Source organism: Corapipo altera, unplaced genomic scaffold (genome assembly GCF_003945725.1).
Source record: "Corapipo altera isolate COAL_440 unplaced genomic scaffold, ASM394572v1 60, whole genome shotgun sequence".
NCBI classification, from domain to species: domain Eukaryota; kingdom Metazoa; phylum Chordata; class Aves; order Passeriformes; family Pipridae; genus Corapipo; species Corapipo altera.
The window spans coordinates 3,680,973-3,699,124 of NW_020884912.1; the positions used below are offsets into that span (position 1 = coordinate 3,680,973).

General features: G+C 42.0%; 1 protein-coding gene across 6 annotated transcripts in view; it reads left to right on the forward strand.

The window, feature by feature from the left end:
* ATXN1 (ataxin 1) overlaps positions 1-18,152 on the forward strand; it is a 164,751-nt gene that overhangs the window by 86,719 nt on the left and 59,880 nt on the right. The window lies entirely within an intron of this gene.

Below are 18,152 nucleotides of genomic sequence, written 5' to 3' on the forward strand. Positions count from 1 at the left end.
CACATCCCACATGGCTCTACCATCTGGAACAACTTCCCTGACTCATATTCCTTTCAAGTTTCAACTTTATCCTTGGCCTCTATGTGATAATCTTCCTTCTAATAAAACAATCACATCTTATGCCCAGAGGCTTTCAGTTCTTCTCTGTTCAGTCTTCCTCTTCAAGACATGTAGCTTTTGTTACCCTTTGATACACAAGGTATATTGTGATCTATACTTATTATTAGACATGGAAGACCTATTTTAGAGACACCTAATACCTACTTGTGTCTAATTCTTGTTCAGGACAACACTTCAAGGCACACTTAACTTTTTAACATCCCCTTATCCTTTTGATTGCAGTTGTCTTCACGGATTTAAAGTTAGATACGTGTCTGAGTACTGTGAATATGATAAAGCCTCAACTGTGAAACATGTTTTTTAATTTTAGTTTTTTTAAATACAACTAAAACATATTGCACAGTCTGAAAATAATAAATGATTCAACAGAGATTTCAAATCTTAAGTCTTACCTTGAAAACATCAAACATGCTTTACAATCAAACAAAAATCCGGTTTTCAGTTTGTTGACTCAAAACATTTTCTGCTACACACCAAGGTTTTCAGTGGTTGACATAGTATGCAGTTGTTCTAAATTAAGAAAGTCTCATACTTTCTGCAATTCCATAGTACAACTGCTGAGTTGCAATACTTGCATAAAAAATGGATGTTAGTTTATTGAGTGGGTGGACAGAACTTGCAGTGCTACTGCTTTTCTCCTAGTGGCTCCATTAAAGCTTCCATGAGATGAGGGGAAAATACAGCTAATAGCAGCTGTGCCTGGGCACCACACAGTCCTGGCTTTGTGCAGAGCACAGCTTTGGCTTCTGGAGTGGGAGCACAGTGCATATTAGCAGCAGTACATTCATTGACATAAATCACTGTCAGAGCAGTGGAGGAGTGCGGCTGTGTATTTTGTGAGTGCTGGATGTGGTCTGTTTCAGACTCACCGTAAGATCATGGAAGATCTGCTCAAATTTGTGTCTCAGACTGTAAGCCCTGGGTGTTGGGTGCACCGCGGATGGATAACCACTCACTCACTCCTGAAATAAATGCAAGCTCACTTGCAGGGTCCCACACGTTTTTCCCCATCCTTGACCCTTTCTTGCTGTTTCTTTCTTCCTTCCAGGCAGAAGGTCTATCCATATGGGATACATAGGAACACACATCCTTCCTAATTAGTAAAAAGCAAGGAGTGGGGAACAATGACTGACTTAAGAGTGGCCCTTTAAAGGAGGCTCATTTAGGGTCCAACTGGTATTGAAATCATCAGTTCTTGGGAAGAATGCCTCACCTTTCATGTATCTCCCACCAAAATCAAGAAGGGGAAATGCACTCTCGTTCATCCCCGGGAGTAAAGCTGCCCTGGTGTGTCTAAGCTGCACTCTAGGTAGTCAAAGTGCTGCTGAGGAGAAGGAGCAGGGAAGGTACAAATCAAGTGGCTCAGACTGCTCTTGCAACCCACAAAAGCAAAGCTACCAATTAATTTATTACAGAAACCTGCATGGTGCTGCTGTGGTCCAACTCTGGGCAAATCAGTACAAAGAAGAGAGTAATACCATAGCCTGCAGAGTGTTTTCATAGGCTTCTCAAGGTTTTTTTGTTTGTTTTCATTTGGTTTAGGTTTTTTTTACTTGGTTTGCTGTCCCTACCTAAGCATAGTTAAAGTTCTTACTGTCAAGACAATCCTCTCCTTGCACTGGGAAGTTATGCAGTGACTTCTCATTTGCTTCTGGAGTGATGACACAGGCAGTGTTGTAGCATGAGGATATTTCTGAAGCCTGAGTGTGGGCATACAATTGTTGGAGTCAAGGGGTTTTTATTACAGAATTTGAACCATACTGCTTCATTAACAAGAGATTTGCCTTTGTCCCCCTTAAAATGAGGACAGCAACTGAAGGCTGTGTAATGCTTGGTGCCTTGTGAATAATGGGGATTGCACAGCTAAAAGTGTATTTGCTGAAGTCCTTTTAAAATGCATTGCTTTTGTGCTGTTCATATAGTTCCCTGTCCAGACTCGCATGAATCTGTACCTTCTTTACCTCTCTTAAATGCTCAGTGAATGTGAAAAACCTTCCTCTGTGTGGCAGTGGAGATGCCAATGCAAACAAAAAAGATTCATATGTTCCTTTTCCCATTCATCACAGTTCTTGGAGGTTTTTGTGGAAAATTCACCCCTGAGAACCAAATTAAGCCTCCTTCTTCATAACCTACTATGACTAGACTGTGGGATTAAGCCAACCTGAAGTACTGTTTTGGGGAATTTCTGAGAAGTCTGTTGTCCCGAGTGAAACATCTTTTTTACTCTGCTTCCTGTTCTGTAGAAAGCATATTCCTCACACCAGCGCTGCCATGCTCGTCAGTTCAGCAAATGTTTCCTTGGCATTACACTTGCTGTTTTTGAACCACAAAATACTTTTAGGTAAAGTTATCATAATATAAACTGAAAATTGACAGGCTGAATAGCTGTGGTTAGTATGTGCTATAGTGGTGATGACATGGGAAAATATGTTGTTTTTCTCCAGATGACTGTTTGAGGTTAGTTCTAGACCATTTTGTTTGTGATGTGCCAGCTAAAATTATGAGAGCATGGCTTTGAAGTAAGCAGGTTAATTTGATTTTTTTTTTTTTCAAACCTGATAAAGGCTCATTGTCAAAGAATGGCCGTTATTGTTGTTTTGGGAATTAAAAAGTACAGAACCAACCATTAAAAGGAGTAAAAGGTTAAAAGGACTAAATTCCCACTTCCAAGAAGTTCATCTCACTGCATAATCTAACCAAAGGTGTCTCACTCACAGTTCTAGTGAGGGCACAGCATGGACTGCAGGGCAATAACCGACAGAGTTCAGAAACCTCTTCTTCAGCAGAAAATGGTAGTATGAAAAGGGGATGGGTAGCAGCAAGAAAAGCCAGTACTTTCTGCTGGCGGCAGAAACAGTATTTCATAGAACTATTCCTTATGTACCTTTCTGATATGAGCAGAGTGGTACAGCATCCTGCCAGGATGGCAGCTCAGCAGAGCCATGGGTGACATCTCACACATTTCATCAGTATGGGGCAATGTACATGCATCACAAAGCGTCACAGTGCTAAGTCAAGCAGACAGTGCTCTAAAGGACCACAGAAATATGTGCCCTTATAGAAGTAAGAAAAGGAGGCATTAGGTAGGAGGTGATGTTTGATGTCTTCATATCTAATGAGAAAAACAAAGGTGACTCAAATGTCACTTTTTTCCCAAACAGAACTCTTTTTGGTGTGGGTTGCCAATCAGTTTCAGGAGTGATATGCAAAATATCCAGAATTTGTGTGTGGCTAAATCATAGATTCTTTTTCTTTCATCTGCCTCCATGTTGCTTTGTGCTGCAAAATTGCAGTTGCATGTGAAAGGCTTGATATATTTAATTGAACCTTGAAACAGCTCCAGTGAACTGCAGCAGAAAGAGAAGGAGAGGAAGGTAGAAGGATAGCAGAAGATACATTAACCAAACTTACTCTCTGAAGTGAACCACTGTATTTCTGGAGAAGGCCTAACTCTACTCGCTACACCAGTGTATGAGTTTGGTTTAAATGTGATCCAAGGTCTTTGTAGTGTTTGGGCATGGAGAGACAAGTTAGCTGTGGAGGAGCAGCCTTAAAGGTCAGTGTGCTTGCTTTCATCCCATCTGAAATGCTGGACTGAAATAAGGCTGTTAGGACAGTCCACTCAAGAGAGTATTTTTCTGATGTTTCTATTTTTTCTTTGCTTGTACAGACTAATCTCAACTCTTTTTGGGGTGTGGGGAAGATCGAGGAGTGGAGCGTGTTTGCTGACATCTCCCCTGCCCCTGAGTTGAGGAACCTCTGAAGCTTCTTGAAAGTTAGACCATGCTGACTTCTGTGTGGTCCCCTTTAGCCCCAGCAAACGCTAAGGGTGTACAGTATGGATGGCTTGTTTCTAAAACACTGTCAAAGAGCCAGAGGAAGAGACAATCTTCTAATGCCAACATTCTCCTAATTCTGACGGTCTTCTAATGACTCCTGAAGCCACCATTCCCTTTCTCAGCAGTTCTTTTTTCACTCCTTTGTGTACCTCATGTCAGTACAGCCAGTACTCTTGAGTAGTTTAATTTTAACGCCCTAACCCAGAAAAGCTCCCAGTTTCCCTACTTCTGATGAAAATACTTGAACCTGTTTCAATTAAAATAATGATACCATATTGATTAATATTGTAATATTGTCTAACCATTACAGTTGTTTAATAAGGTTAAGCATATTGATTATAAATAAAAAGACCAATTTAGTCAAGGACAGTCAGTGGTTATGATCATCCAAATGGTGACCTTTTGGGCTTGGCATTTGTACATCCAGATATAAAGGCAGGTGGAACAGCTAGCTACTTTTCTCAGGCAGATATGCTTCAAAGGGTATTTTGAAGTTCACTGCAAGGAAAAAATGTGTTGTAACACATTGTGTATCTGAAATAAAAGGTGATATTTTTGGTAGTTGCCTGGATCAGTTTCTGACGTATCTTTTTTATGGGGCCTTTCCCCCCACATGTGATTTTTTTCATTCACTGGATGATGGTCCTGTTTATAAGATAGAAGCAAGAAAACAGAGCAGTAGATAAGAGGGGATGTTTGTGTCTATGTGTTAAATAGTAAAACCCAAAGTGACTCACCTGTCACTTCCGAAATAGGAATGTTTTTGGTGTAGGCTGCCAGTGCATGGTAGGATGTGGTGGGTTAATGCATCTACTTCACTTGTGCCTTTTATTTCCGTGGCCTCGTGGCCTCAATCCCAGTCTTCAGGGCAAGCACTTGCATAACATTTTGCATGGATGGGGCCTTTGCCTTGAAATTATGCTGTGAGGACATGAACACACACACAGTGGGATGCTGAGCACAGTGGGATTCCGATCCTGACTGGGGCCTCTGGGCACAATGCTGTCATAAATTTTAAGTAATAATAATGCTGTAAAAAGTTAAATAAATGTGCCAACTTAATTTTATGCTCCCCTCCCCTCAGGCAAATCAGCATAAATTGAATTTTCTAATAATTAGTTCAAGCAGTTATCACTGAATAGATATACCTGATTTCTATGAATTGTGGTAATACATGGGGGACAGATCCTGAAAGGAGCTCGGAGGCTCCCAGACTGACCTGACAGTTCCAGTTGTACAGTTACTGTATGACTGCATTTGCCATTAATTGGGTTAGTTGTAAGTTATGTGTGTATTGCCATACAGTTCAGATTTTGGTCACTTACATTTACAGCCTTACAAAATAAGGCACTGAACTCCGTGCACTGGGCTTATTAAACTGTCATAATAAACCATTTTGCAGTTCCAGGCAGCCCTTCCCAAACGTATTGTAGAGCCTATTAACAAACACCTGTCAAGTTCAATTGAAATGTCTAAGTGGTCTGATCTACAGTGTCTGCTGCTGTGCCAGAGAAAGCAGCACTTGCACAGCGCGCCAGTCGCGTCAAATAGCGCACTCAGAGATGGGGTGTTTGGGAGCTCAGAAGGGGGGCTCCAAGGAGCTCTTGGCTTGCCTTTTGACCTAGTGGATTTTGGTAGTAAGTAGTGAGGAAAAAAGAAGGAAAAAATAGGTACATGTAAGGCAAAGAACCTTTCCTTTCCCTGTCACTTGGCTGTGACATCTCTCTCAGAACATTTCAAGCTTTTAATTCTCTTTTTTTTTCCTCCATTTTTTCAAGTGAAGATACGGAAGCATAAACAGATCTTTTTCTCTGCTGCTGACTTTAATGAGGGCTGGCCCCTGGCACACGTGTGAAAATTGCTTGGCTAGGAAGAATCTAATGTTCTTTGTATCGTAGCTTTGGAGATAAAGTCTAAACTCCCAAGTTGCTTCTTTTGACAGGGAGCTACTTGTATGTGCTTGCTTCCAGAGACTGAGCTTACAAAAGAGGAGAGGGGGAAAATTAGCCGAGTAGCATCCTAGAAATGTTTGTGGAGTGTTATTTATTTCGTGGTCAGGGATTTTTTTCCTTCTTTTTGGTGTGTGTTTTTTTTTTTTTTTAAATCATGAACTGGGAATCCAAGGAGACTCAGCAATCAACGTGTTTGAATGCCAGCCAAGACACTAAACTGGCAGCCATCCATTCTGATATCAGTATGAGTGAAATGTGTACTCAGTAACTGGATTCAGGCCCTTCATAGTTTGCAAGCAAATAGTTCTGCTTATGCGGATCAGATAAAAAACCGAAAAAGCTGTGCAGCTTCTTGATCACATTAGAGAGAAGGGTCTGCACCTTTAAAAGGGGGCATTAACCTTTCTGTGTCCCAGTCAAAGTCCTGTGCCTCATGTCATCATGTTGAAGGCTATGTTCTATTTCCAAAAGGCATTTGATTATCTCTTTTAATGTTTTAAGTACTAAATCTGCCATGCATAAAAGCTGTAAGTACCTCACACTGGTAATAAGCTGTAGGAAAGTGGAGTAAATTGGCATTTTGCAGAAAGGTTGTACAAACCCAATGCAAATCAGCTATGATACAGCCAAGTTTTCATTTTGTCTTGGGTTTAGTGATGATATGCACAGCATGGCTTTGGCAGGCTTGCCTCTTGGGATGATGCATGCACTGGTGGTATGGCCCTGTAGGGTCAATTTAACAAGCATGATGTTGTGATTTTCCATGCAGTTTCTCAGAACCACCGAGCAATGTGCAGCAGTAAATACTGTCAAGGAAATCGATTTTTAAGAGTAAATACATTCAGTAGGAGGAAAAAGTGTTATACAAATCTCTTGCTTTGCCAAAAGAACATTAGCAGTTTTGTTTGGTGCTGCTCAGCTTTCCAAAGTAACTCCCTTCTGCCGTATTACTTTTTTCTTTGTTACTCTTTGCTTTAGGAAATGTCAGGACCTGGAGGTGATATAGAGTTCTTGCTGGCTGAGCGCTCAGATCATTAAAGGAATATACAGAGTGGGGCGACATGTTGCAAGCAGCTGACAGTGCAGTTTCACAGCCTTTGAGTTCATGGAACTAATAGTAGCTCTTAAGACCCATTGTTTTGCCCAGCTGAGAAGGAAGGTGGGAGCATACTTGAGGTTTTTGATGATACTAATGCTATTCTAGGGAGGATGACATGCAAGTGGACTCTCAGAGCCCTTTGCAGTCTGTTTTATGTTGAAGAGACATGCATGGTTTTTAAGTGTTGCTATAAGGTACCTCTGAAATTACCTTACCTGCCTTTTTCCTCATGTAAGTTTTGTTTCATTTCAGGAATTCATTTCATATGTTAAACTGGGGGGGAGGGGGGGAGGAGGAAAAGCCCAACCAAAATCTTAAATCAAATTAATTGGAATTTTTTGGCACCTGCCTTCACATGCTGTGTGTTCTCTCCAGCCAGCTATTTGAACACATTTTTTTTTTATCTTTTCTGCTGTGAAAATAGACCAAATAAAAAATTCTGTACCTGCTTTACTTGTCACAAGAGTGAATTTGCTGCAGCATCCCTTCCCAGTTAATCGGAGCTGTGTGACAGCTCCATCCTGTGGGGTGCTGGGCACCCAGAAGAAGTGCTGGGTGTTTTCATTTCCTGTGCCATGACCCTGCATCCCTTGAAGTGAATGAAATGTCAGCTGCTAATCTGCAGTAGGTTTTGGGCTGGAGTACTACAAGGGCTGCTCAAGAGCAGCCTGAGGGAAGTATGTCTCTTTAAGGCAATAGTTAGAGCAGCATCTCTCCTTAAGGCAAGGTTTAAGCAGGAGTTCAGTACGTTTTGGACAAAGCACCTGGTAGAAGGCTGTCCCGAATTCAAGCACAACCTTAAGTACTCTCTTCCTGTGACCTCAGTGCTCAGTTAGTTTGCCTTACAGAAGCAGAAAGGAGTTTGGCTGCTTTCAAATGAAGTCTGCCAAAAAAAAAAGCACAACCAAAAAAACCCAACAGCCCAGCAATCATCTTTTTTTTTCCCTTGCCTTCTCTATAAATAGTCAAAACGTTTTTCAGAGCAAGTTTAGTTAATGTTTTGCAGTGGTGAGTGAACATTGTGATGCGCGACTATGTTTCGTGCTCCTGAATCTCCTAAGATTCTTGAGTGTAATTTAATTTGGGTTTTTAAATTAGAGGAAAAAAGAGTGCTGTGAAGTCATTTCTGAATTTTGTCATTGACTTCATGAAGAGTCCTTTGAGTGCATTTGGGAACAGTTTGGCTTCACTGAATACACGTTAAAAGTTTTTCTTTCTTATCTTTAGCACACAAACAATCACATCATTCTTGAAATTAATGCTCCTTTTGCTGTCCACATGCAAGAAATTATGCGAACATCTGTGTAAGTTGCAACATTCAAGAGACGAATTCTTGGTAGCAGGCTGCAGAGCCTGTCTTTCATACCCTTGTCTGCAGAGAGTCTGTGCACAGCCATCAGCTTTGTTCTCACACCACACACTGTTGGTTTCATGTTCCACCACTTCGCTACTAATTACAACTAGTAGGGTTTTGTCTTTTTGGTTTTGTTTTTTTTTTTTTTTCCCCTCCTCTTTTTCAAGCTCCAAATGCATAGTTTCATTTTGGCATCTGGTTTTATCAAGCAAATGGTATCAGACTCATGTGGGATTTTGTGAGTCATTACCAGAAATACTGCAGTGGGTGGACTAACCCTTCAAAGAGTATTTCTGGGGTGGTAAGGTGCAGAGAAAATAGGGTCGTGCCTTTGATTTTTTTTGCATGCACCCTTGAGAATACCCTCCACAAGGGTGATACCCTTGTTCTGTCGGCAGTTCTCTGCTGTTTTCTACTGACATCAGAAGGAAGATGAGTGATGCTCCTCAGTCTCCCTGCAAACAGAGTATTTCTCACGGCTGTCCCTGTGTGACAGGATACTGTAACACAAAACACACGTGTTTTGATTGCAGGGCTGTGTGACACAAGCCTGTGGTGTGAGAAACCAGGGCAGCAGCACTTGCAGAGGCTCCCAGAAGAGCACATTTAGTTGTCTGTGCTTTAGGTGTCAAGGCTTTCAAATTAGCATCACCAGCTTGTAGCTGGGTTTATTTCAGTTTCAGATATCAACTCTTCCTAAAGTGTTACCGCCTCTCCACCTACAAAATGCAGTCCTGTTTCCACCCCAAACCTTGTTGGAGAACACCTTCTCTAAAGTAAATCAAACCCAAAAGCTGTTTCCTCACTTTTAATGGCATGACCCAACCCCCTATATCTGGGCTCTTGCCATCAGCCTGGTCTCACAGGAGCAACACATCTTCCCAGTAACAGCCCATTAAGTGGGACACTTGTAGGGATGTTTGTTGGTCTCATCATATGTGTAGACTTCTCGTCAAGGAAACCATTCAGGAATAACATGCAAGACTTTCTTAGAGTGCTGCTGCCTTCCTGACAGAATTTCAGATCTTCAGAGGCTGGCACTAGGAGATGCAGCTCTGAGCCTGTGCTGCCGGGACCCAAAGCACATGGGTTTGCATTTGCACATCCCACTGCCAATGTGTTTTCTCTCTGACAAGAGACTGAGGAGGTATACAAGTTTGATCGTGTGTGCTTCATCCAAGATTTAGCAGGGAAGTTTCTTACCAGAAACACATTTGTTTTGGGTAGAGGCTTTCCTGTTAAGTCCTATAGTGTCATACTGTCCTGTGTAGTAAAAAAATATTTTCCATTCCAAGAAATAACGAAATCAATGTTTTGAGAATGTTTTGATGAAATTAGGGTGGAGGTGAAAAGTAGGTGCAGCAGAGACCCCTCTCTTGCCACTGTCCAGTTAATGTTTCTAATGAAGTGTAGTGCAGTGCTCTGATTGCAGCAGAAACCTGCTTCGATGAGTGATGATTTATTTGGTCTAATGCTCTCTTAAGCATAATTTATGACAAATAAATATGCAATGACTTTTCCTAGTTATTCCTATTTTTGACTGCTTTTTCTGTTTCCTCAGTTTGGGAATGTCAAAGAAAAACAAATAGTGTTGTCGTTTCTGGCCAGCTCACAAAGCCTGGGGGAGCTATGGTGGGAGCAGGGTATGTGGCTGCTCTCCAGCCTTCCTACATGTATCCAGAGTGCAGCTTCCTCACCCAAAAGTCACTCAGGTGGGTACAACCCCTCGGCTAGTCTCTCTGGACAGAGCTGCGCTGAAGGCTGCAGAGCTGTGTGTAAGGAGTGACTTGGCTCTCAGTGGTGGAGATGAGCCAGGGCAGAGCAGCTGTCCAGCATCTCAGCTACCTCCTCCTGAGCGAAGTGGGCAGTTTGCAGCCCTTTGCCTGGCACATGTGCATGCCCATAGAGAGATTATTTGGTAAGGTTACAGAGTATCTAATTGTGCTATATTGCAGTCCGCATGAAGTATCAAGAGCTGTAGCTGTAGGTCCAAACCAAAGTAAGACAAGGAGGCATCCCTTGTGGTGAGGTGGATTCCCTCCTCCGTGCATGGGCAGACATCATCCCACGCACAACCCTCGTGTGTGCACCATGTCAAACAGTTTCTTGGTGTATCAAGGAAAGAACAGTCTCACCACTAAACAACCTCTGTAGCTCCTTTATGCTTTAGACAGGTCACTTGTGCTGTGGGAAGTGTGGGAAGGGACAGCAAGGCAGATCCTGTTGCAGCGTGCAGAGGAAGCACGGAAAATACGCTTTGTACCTGGCTCCCGTTCCTGCATGCACCACAAAAGGAACCGAGATGTGGCATGAGGTACAGAAGGAGCATCTGTTCATTGTGCTGCTGGAACTTGATGGCTTTGGCTGCCTTACCAAGTCAGGTTTCTGTGCAGCTGCATCCAGTGGCAGTGTCTAGGCAGCAGCTCTGGCATTTCTTCCCTGCCTTGATGCGAGTGGCAGCAAGATGTGACTGAAGCCTGCTGGAGCTCTTGTGGGTGAGGAGGTGGTGGTGATCCCCTGCATGCCTGTGGGTGGGCTGTGCATAAGATTTGAGAATGGTGTTTGTAAACTGAAGACTGATGGGATGAGTTCTCCAGTGTCATCTTGACTGTGGAGAGAGCACACACTAAGTCCTGTGAGCACCAGCTCTGAGGATGTGGTGTGGCAGAGAAGTGGTGGCACACATGGTCACTGTGCCAGTGGGGCTTGCAACAGGAGAAGTTTTGAAATTACAGCAATGGTAACAGCTCACCTGATGTAGCAAATTGTGGCTTCCTTAGGATGCTGTAGGTAGGGCAGGGCCAGGTGTCATCCTGGTCCTGGAGGAAACTAGACCTTTGTGAAGGAGTGTGCTATACCTTGTTGTTATATAAGGCTTATGTAGAACTTCCATAAATACATTTCTGGATTTCCCTGGGCATACTTTCTTTTCCTACCTAGAGGTTGAACCTGCTTGGAATCTGAGACTTTTTTTAGAAAATAAAGTACTAACAGTAATTTTTTTTCTTTGTTCTGAGAATTTAGTGCCCCCTCATAAATTCTGAGAATTTATGCCCAGTTCAGGACATAGTACAGTGTCTGAAACCGTGTGAATTCAGATGTGGCAGTACCAGCCTTTCCCCCTCACAGGTACAGACTAACTACCTGTTGTGTATATACCCTAGGCCTAGTTTGTTCCATTTTTTTTAATCCAAACCATAGACGTGATCCTGCATGCTCACAAGGAAAGCACATACATGCATACACTTACTTGGCATGTCCTGATTAGAAACAGGGAAGCCCCAGAGCAGTGAACCTCTTCACTGACTCCAACAGCACTCCTTTCCAGAGCCAGGAGCTTCTTTGGTCGACTCCAAGGAGAACATCTCTGGGTCTTGCAGCATGACATTCCAGGTCCCTGATGCAGAACAGCATTTTAAGTACAGGCAGACATGTGTTGTCATGTTGCCTTTTGAGTCGGTGCCCTGTTGTAGGGTGGAATATTGCCGCTGTGTTTGAATATTATTCTTAACAGGGTAGTCAGTTGCTTCGTGCTCAGATGCTCAAATGCACATGCGAAAGATTTGCAGAGGCAGGTGGTAGCCTGTATTTTCTTCCGTTTGCAGTTTTTAAATAAAAAAAAATCTTTTCAAGTTCTACACTGTCAAGAATGTGGGTGTCTGGCTGAATGAAAGAAAAATAAACTAAACTTGCATAATAAATACACTAGTAAATTTGCAATTTCCCTAAACTCTTAGCGTAAATATAACCACTTTGGGGGGTTGGTTTGCTTGGTTGCTTATCCAAGGAAGAAGAGCAGCTTTTGAAGATTGTTTCCCAGAATGTCTTTCCTTACTATAATTATGTTAATTACTAGCACTGTACATACTCCAGTCACAGCATAAAGTGCTACTTTCTGACAAAGTCAAATCTGCTTTCTTTTACATCACATCATATGTCAAGTATGGAACAAGACTCCAAAGGTCTTGAGAATGTCTGTGCGTGAGGTTTTTAAGAATTTATTATTTATTTAATAATACTATTTTTTTTTGCTTTTTCAGCATTTTACAAGTTGACTGCCTAGAGGTAGGCACCTGGGTTTGTATTTAGGGACTGAAGTAAGTGGGATGGCTTTCAAAGGTCCTGCGTACCTGCAGCTCTCAGAATAAATTAAAGGCAGATGTTCTTTTTGGCAAGTTTGACAGAAACAAGTAGGAGATGCTGGGTGCCCAGCACCTTTGAAAAACTAGCAGCTTATTCAGATAAAGATGGAGTTAGGCATTTATATTTAGGCACCCAGGTTGGAAAGGTCTTGGCCCTGTAATTATAACAACCACTGTCCCCTCTGTCCTGAAGTGCTGTAGCAGAGATTCATCCAAGAAGCCGGAGGTTAGCATGTGGGAGTGAGCAGGGACAAAGTATGTGTCTCACTGCGGTGGAAGCAAGCTCGGCTGCCTGCCTTATAGCACATGCAAATGAGGGTCAGATGGCTTGACAGTTGGTTATGAAACTAAATAGAAATTATGCAAAATGAGATTGATTTTGCACATATTTTTAGGTTTTGTCTTTTAGGAGCTTGAATCTTTAATTAAAATACCGAAGAGCAAAGAAGTACAGGCGGCAACTGTTATGTTTCACATATATACTGGATGTAAAGTAATAGCCTGCTATGCTCTTTTTAGGGATCATTTTTATCCCATTGCAACTGAGAATATAAAGCCATCTTACAACTTGCCAGAAGTGACACCTGCTTTCATACTTCCTAATAATTACTTTAGCTTTGACAGAAAGTACTTGGCAGGGTACATACAAATTATGACTTGCTGCAGGGTACAAATAATGTCATAATGACTTAAGGAGTTTTTTTTTATGCTCAGGATATTTGCATGTACATGTTTTGTTGGTATGAAGTGAGTGACTAGAGCAGAGTTTTGGGTGTTGTCTTTAACTTCTAAATAAAAATGTGTATTGAATAGTGTAAGCCTACCAATAGACTAGAAGAGGGAAATTGGTTTTCAGTGGCTATTTCAGCAGGTTTTTTTCTTTTTCAACTCTCTGTTGTGATATTTGCAGGAAATAAAATTACTTCTAGTGCTAAATAGTCACAGTTCTGTTGCTAGAGGAAAGAACTTGCCTGCGGGTTAAGTGGCATCAATGTGGAAAGACTTCTCTCCCCTCTTCCCTGCCTTGCAGTAGATGAATGTTCATTTTTAAAGTGCGTTTGGATGTTGTATGCACTCTTACCCAGTTTATTTGAATTCTTACTGCAATTAAGTAGAACTTGAAGTCATGTGAAGTCATGTCTGTCTGAAAAATTGGAGTCTTTATTGTATATCTGATCCCAAACTGTAGATAGATAGTTCATCTTCTGCAATGGTTGGTAGTTACTGAATAGCCTTTAAAGTATTTGGGGTTAAATGCATTAAAGTGTATATTCTATATAAAAGCCCATTTTGGGAGAAGGTAACAGATGCATGGAAGTCAGTGGTATACTTGCCCAAATCAGTCCCAGAGCTCTGACAGAGCAAAGATGCCCTTCTGCATCAGGATGGCAGGTGTTTTACCCTGGGCCCCAAAGGAAATTCTTCCTTCTCTGCATTGTTTTGGTCTTCATAAGCAAGATGAAGTTCTAAAATCATAAGAAATGGTTAATTAGATTTCACTGTTCATATCTGCAACCTATCTCCCTGAATATTTCTTATAGAAAAAGGAGGCAAAGGAGAGAGCAAGGCATGGGTACAGGTTACTTTTCAGCAGCTCACTGAACTGTTCCTTGAAGGCAAGACAAACAATTTCTGAAAACCAGAACATGACATTTTAATGTGAGCTTCCTTAAAGAACTGGAAGAGGAAGACATCGATAAATACACTGCTTTTGCAAAGCAGAATGAGCAATTGTAGAAAGCAGTTGGGAGTCAGACAGTTTCTTATCTGAAAAAAAAAAATTACAGTGTGTTACTTTTCCACCTCTGTTAGGCCTTTTGCATCCTGCCTGAAAAAAGTTAAGCTCTTTCCATAAAAAGAATGAATTTGGAAAATGTCTTGTGTGTTTCTGTGTGTGTGCATATTAGTCCGTGTCTTTTATCAGACAGCGCTTTAAGAGATGCAAAGTTCAAATGTATGTGGGTCTTTCATTACCAGAAAGACTTTGGCAAATTGCAGGGGATTCAGACAGCTGCAACAAAAGTGATTAATGGACTAGACAGGAGAAGAACCATTAAGAACTAAATACATAGAGTTTGTCTGAAGGAGAGACAAAGAGGGTGAAGGAACAGGGTGATGTTAGAACTACTAGTGCTGCACCTGAGGGGTTATATAAATAGCCGAATTTGAGGAATTGTTTTGGGTGGTCCAAGCAGTATGGCTAGGAGTAACAGGATAAATTTTAGTGCAGAAAATGTAGGCTGAAATCCAGAAGCACCTCCAGCTAGTAAGATCTATTAGACTGTGGAATAGTTCCCAGTGGGAAGGGGTGGAAGCCACATCACTCTAATCATTTGATGTACACCGAACAAAGGCAGAGCTCTCTAATATGGCACAGGAGGGGTTCTGTGTTGGGCGGGGGTCTGAGTATCACCTTTGAGACATGTCTCCTTCCTCCCTGTGCTATCTGGGGGTGGTGCCAACAGTGACCATGTCTGGAAATCACAGGGGGATTTCTAAGAACGCTATATTTTAGCATATATTTGAATAGGGATTTCCGTGCAGAAACACAAAAATCCCTCTCTGTTCAGCTTTCTGCCCTGCAGCTGTCTCTGCTTGTTGTACTAAACTCCAAAAAACTAACGAAAGAGAACAGAAGTTGCTTTACTGTAAAACTACCTAGTGATAAACTTTTTTAAACTTCACTTGGAACAGGCTCATCAGGCTGTTCTCCAAGGCTGAGGAAGAGCTGTTGGCAAGCTGCATAGAGCCATTACAAGTGAGAATGACTGAGCAGAACAGGCCTGTTTTACTCATTCACTTTTCTGCTGTATCCAAGCAAGTCATAAGTTCTTAAATTCCATTTTTCATGTAGGGGCTTGGTCTCCATAGTTATGTCTCTTGTTTTTTTGATCACAAAGTTAATTTTCCAGTGCATGGCCGAAAAGCTACAATGTGTATGATGAAAACTAGGTGTTTTTGTTTTTTTTTAATAAGCCTACGGAGTTTTTTCTGTCACTTATGCTTGCAGCACCATATCCTCCACAGTTTTTACTTGCTCCTCCCCAGACTGCTGTGACAGTGGGACTTTGTATTGCTGATTCTTTACTCTCTTCGCCACTCCATGGATAATCTAAGGAGAAAAACCTTTCACTTCCTTCAGATCAAGACCCTGCTATGAAATTTTAGAGAGAGAGAAGTCTACTGCTGAAATGGCTGTTCATCTGAAGCTTGCACAGATTGCATCTTCAGATGCTCTGTGTTGAGCAGGTAGGGAAACGGGTGCACACTCCTGCGTGGTGTTCCCAATGCAGAGCTCTGCTGTGGCATCGGGAACCAGGGTCTCAGCATCCTGCACTGTAGCTGCCTGGTGCTTCAGTACTGTGTGTTCTCTTTCTGAGAGCTCCTTGAGAGAGGAAGAGGAATTATGTGGCTTCATAAAGGCTTATATGTTACAGCTGGCTTTTGTACTTTTCTGAGTCTCAGAAAAGTAAGGTTAATGATTTCCCACTGCCACCTAAGTTCCAGAACATGGATGGGGTTCAAGAGAGAAATATATATCAAGGTGTTGTCAAAATATTTATTTCCTTGGCAGGAAGCATTGATCCTGCAAACTATATTCTATTACAATGGCTTTAATTTCTCCTATACTAAGTGACTGATGCAGACTACATTTAATCAATTTGCGTGATGGATGTTGGCGAACCACCGTAACAGTTGGTCACTGTGCACATCATCTGCTGCTTCTGGCTGGTTGGCTGCTTTCAACAACCCAAAAATAGGGTTTAGTTTGCAAATCAAGGTTTTAAAGGTTTATTTTGTCACTTAGTAATACACTGGGCTTTGGTTGCCTGACTTACTCATTTTTTTGTCAGCGTTTATCAACACTGAGTAATGCCTACAAATAATGAACCATGCTTCTGCTTGTTAATGTGCTTTTGTTGTTTTCATTGTTTGTAAGCCTGTTTCAAAGGAGCAGTCGGGGTCATCTCCCAGACAGCATTGTATCTTCCTAAATGTGTGCTTGTAGAAAACAAAGATGGTTCAAAAATGGTTGTGAACCTTTTGAATTAAAGCCCATGTTTCAGATCTGCGAGGAAAGTAGTGATTTTTCTTACCATGTTTCTGAAGTGTTCTTTGGTTCTTGTTTATTTTTTTAATTTCATAGTATGGTCAAGAAGCAGCTGAATCACAGCAGTGGTAAAGAAGGATAGAAACAGGAGCTATGTTTTTGCTAAGTCCTGTAGAATTCAACAAAAACTGTGATCCTCCTTATATTATCTTGAGTTTTTCTGTAAACAGACCTGCTAGACTCAGATTCTGAGATATTTTTTAAGTGGACCTGCCTGTCATTACAGTTAGATCTCAAAAGAATTCTACTGATTTTGGCTGGAATAGAGTTAATTTTCTTCACAGTAGCTCATATGGAGTTATGTTTCAGATTTGTCCTGAGAACAGGGTTGATAACACAGGGATGTTTTCATTACTGCTGAGCAGGGCTTACACAGCGTCAAGGCCTTTTGTGCTCCTCACACCATCCCACTGGTGAGTGGGCTAGGGTTGCCCAAGTAGCTGGGAGGTGACACCACCAGGAGAGCTGTCCCCAGCTTCCTCAAGGGATATTCCAGATGATGTGCTGTCATAGTCAGCAATAAAGCTAGGGGAAGAAGAAGGAAGGGGAGGACATTCAGAGTGTGGTGGCTTTTGTCTTCCCAAGTCACTGTTACGTGTGATGAAGCCCTGCTTTCCTGGCTGAACACCTGCATGCTGATGGCAGTGAATGAGTTCCTTTTTTTGCTTTGCTTGTGTGTGTGGCTTTTGTTTTAGCTATTAAACTGTCTTTATCTCAATCCATAAGTTTCTCATTTTTATCCTTCCAATTTTCTTTCCTATCCATGGAGGGGGGGAAGTGAGTGAGCGGCTGCATGGTGCTTAGTTGCCAGCTGGGGTTAAACCATGAGAGAGTAGTCTATGAAATGCCTGTCTTCCCCATCCTTTGGTGAACTAATTTTAACCTAATGACTCAATTGCAGTGCTGTCTTCCTCAGCAGCCATTTCTGTGGCACATGCCTTTCTCTTTGGAAACCAGCCTGTTTGTCTCTTAAAAAGTGAATTTTCTAGGGTATGGCAATATTTTATTTGCTCAGTGAAACTAATTCCTCAGGTGGAGAAATTAGTTAACTGGAAAGAGTGGTTCTGGAAGGTTGTAGGGTAGTAGCTACCTGCTAGTGCTGCTCTTCTCGCTCCTTTAGTGCCACTTTCTTCTTTCTAAGGAATTAGATCAGGATTTTGGCATTCAGCATTGCTGACAGCAGAACTGGAAGGCCAAATCCTGATTTTTCCCCATTTCATGGCTAAACAGAGAGTCTTGTCCTCCTCCAGAGAGGGAGTGAGAAGTGAAATGCTCACTCTCACCAACTGTCTTGGCTGTGTGGGCACAGTTCAGCAGGGATCTTCTGCTGGTGTGACTGCTTGGACTGGCAACTGGGAAGGCTCCACTTGGCCCTGGCCAGGACCAGAAGACTTTGTATTTCCAGGCTCCCTATGGCTCTGCTGAAGCCTTCCTATACATGCACATTGCCTGGGACTGCCTCTATCTATCGTCTGTGGAGGTATGGGACTGTATAGAAGTAGAGAGCAACTCCTTCACCAGTATAGCTCATCCCA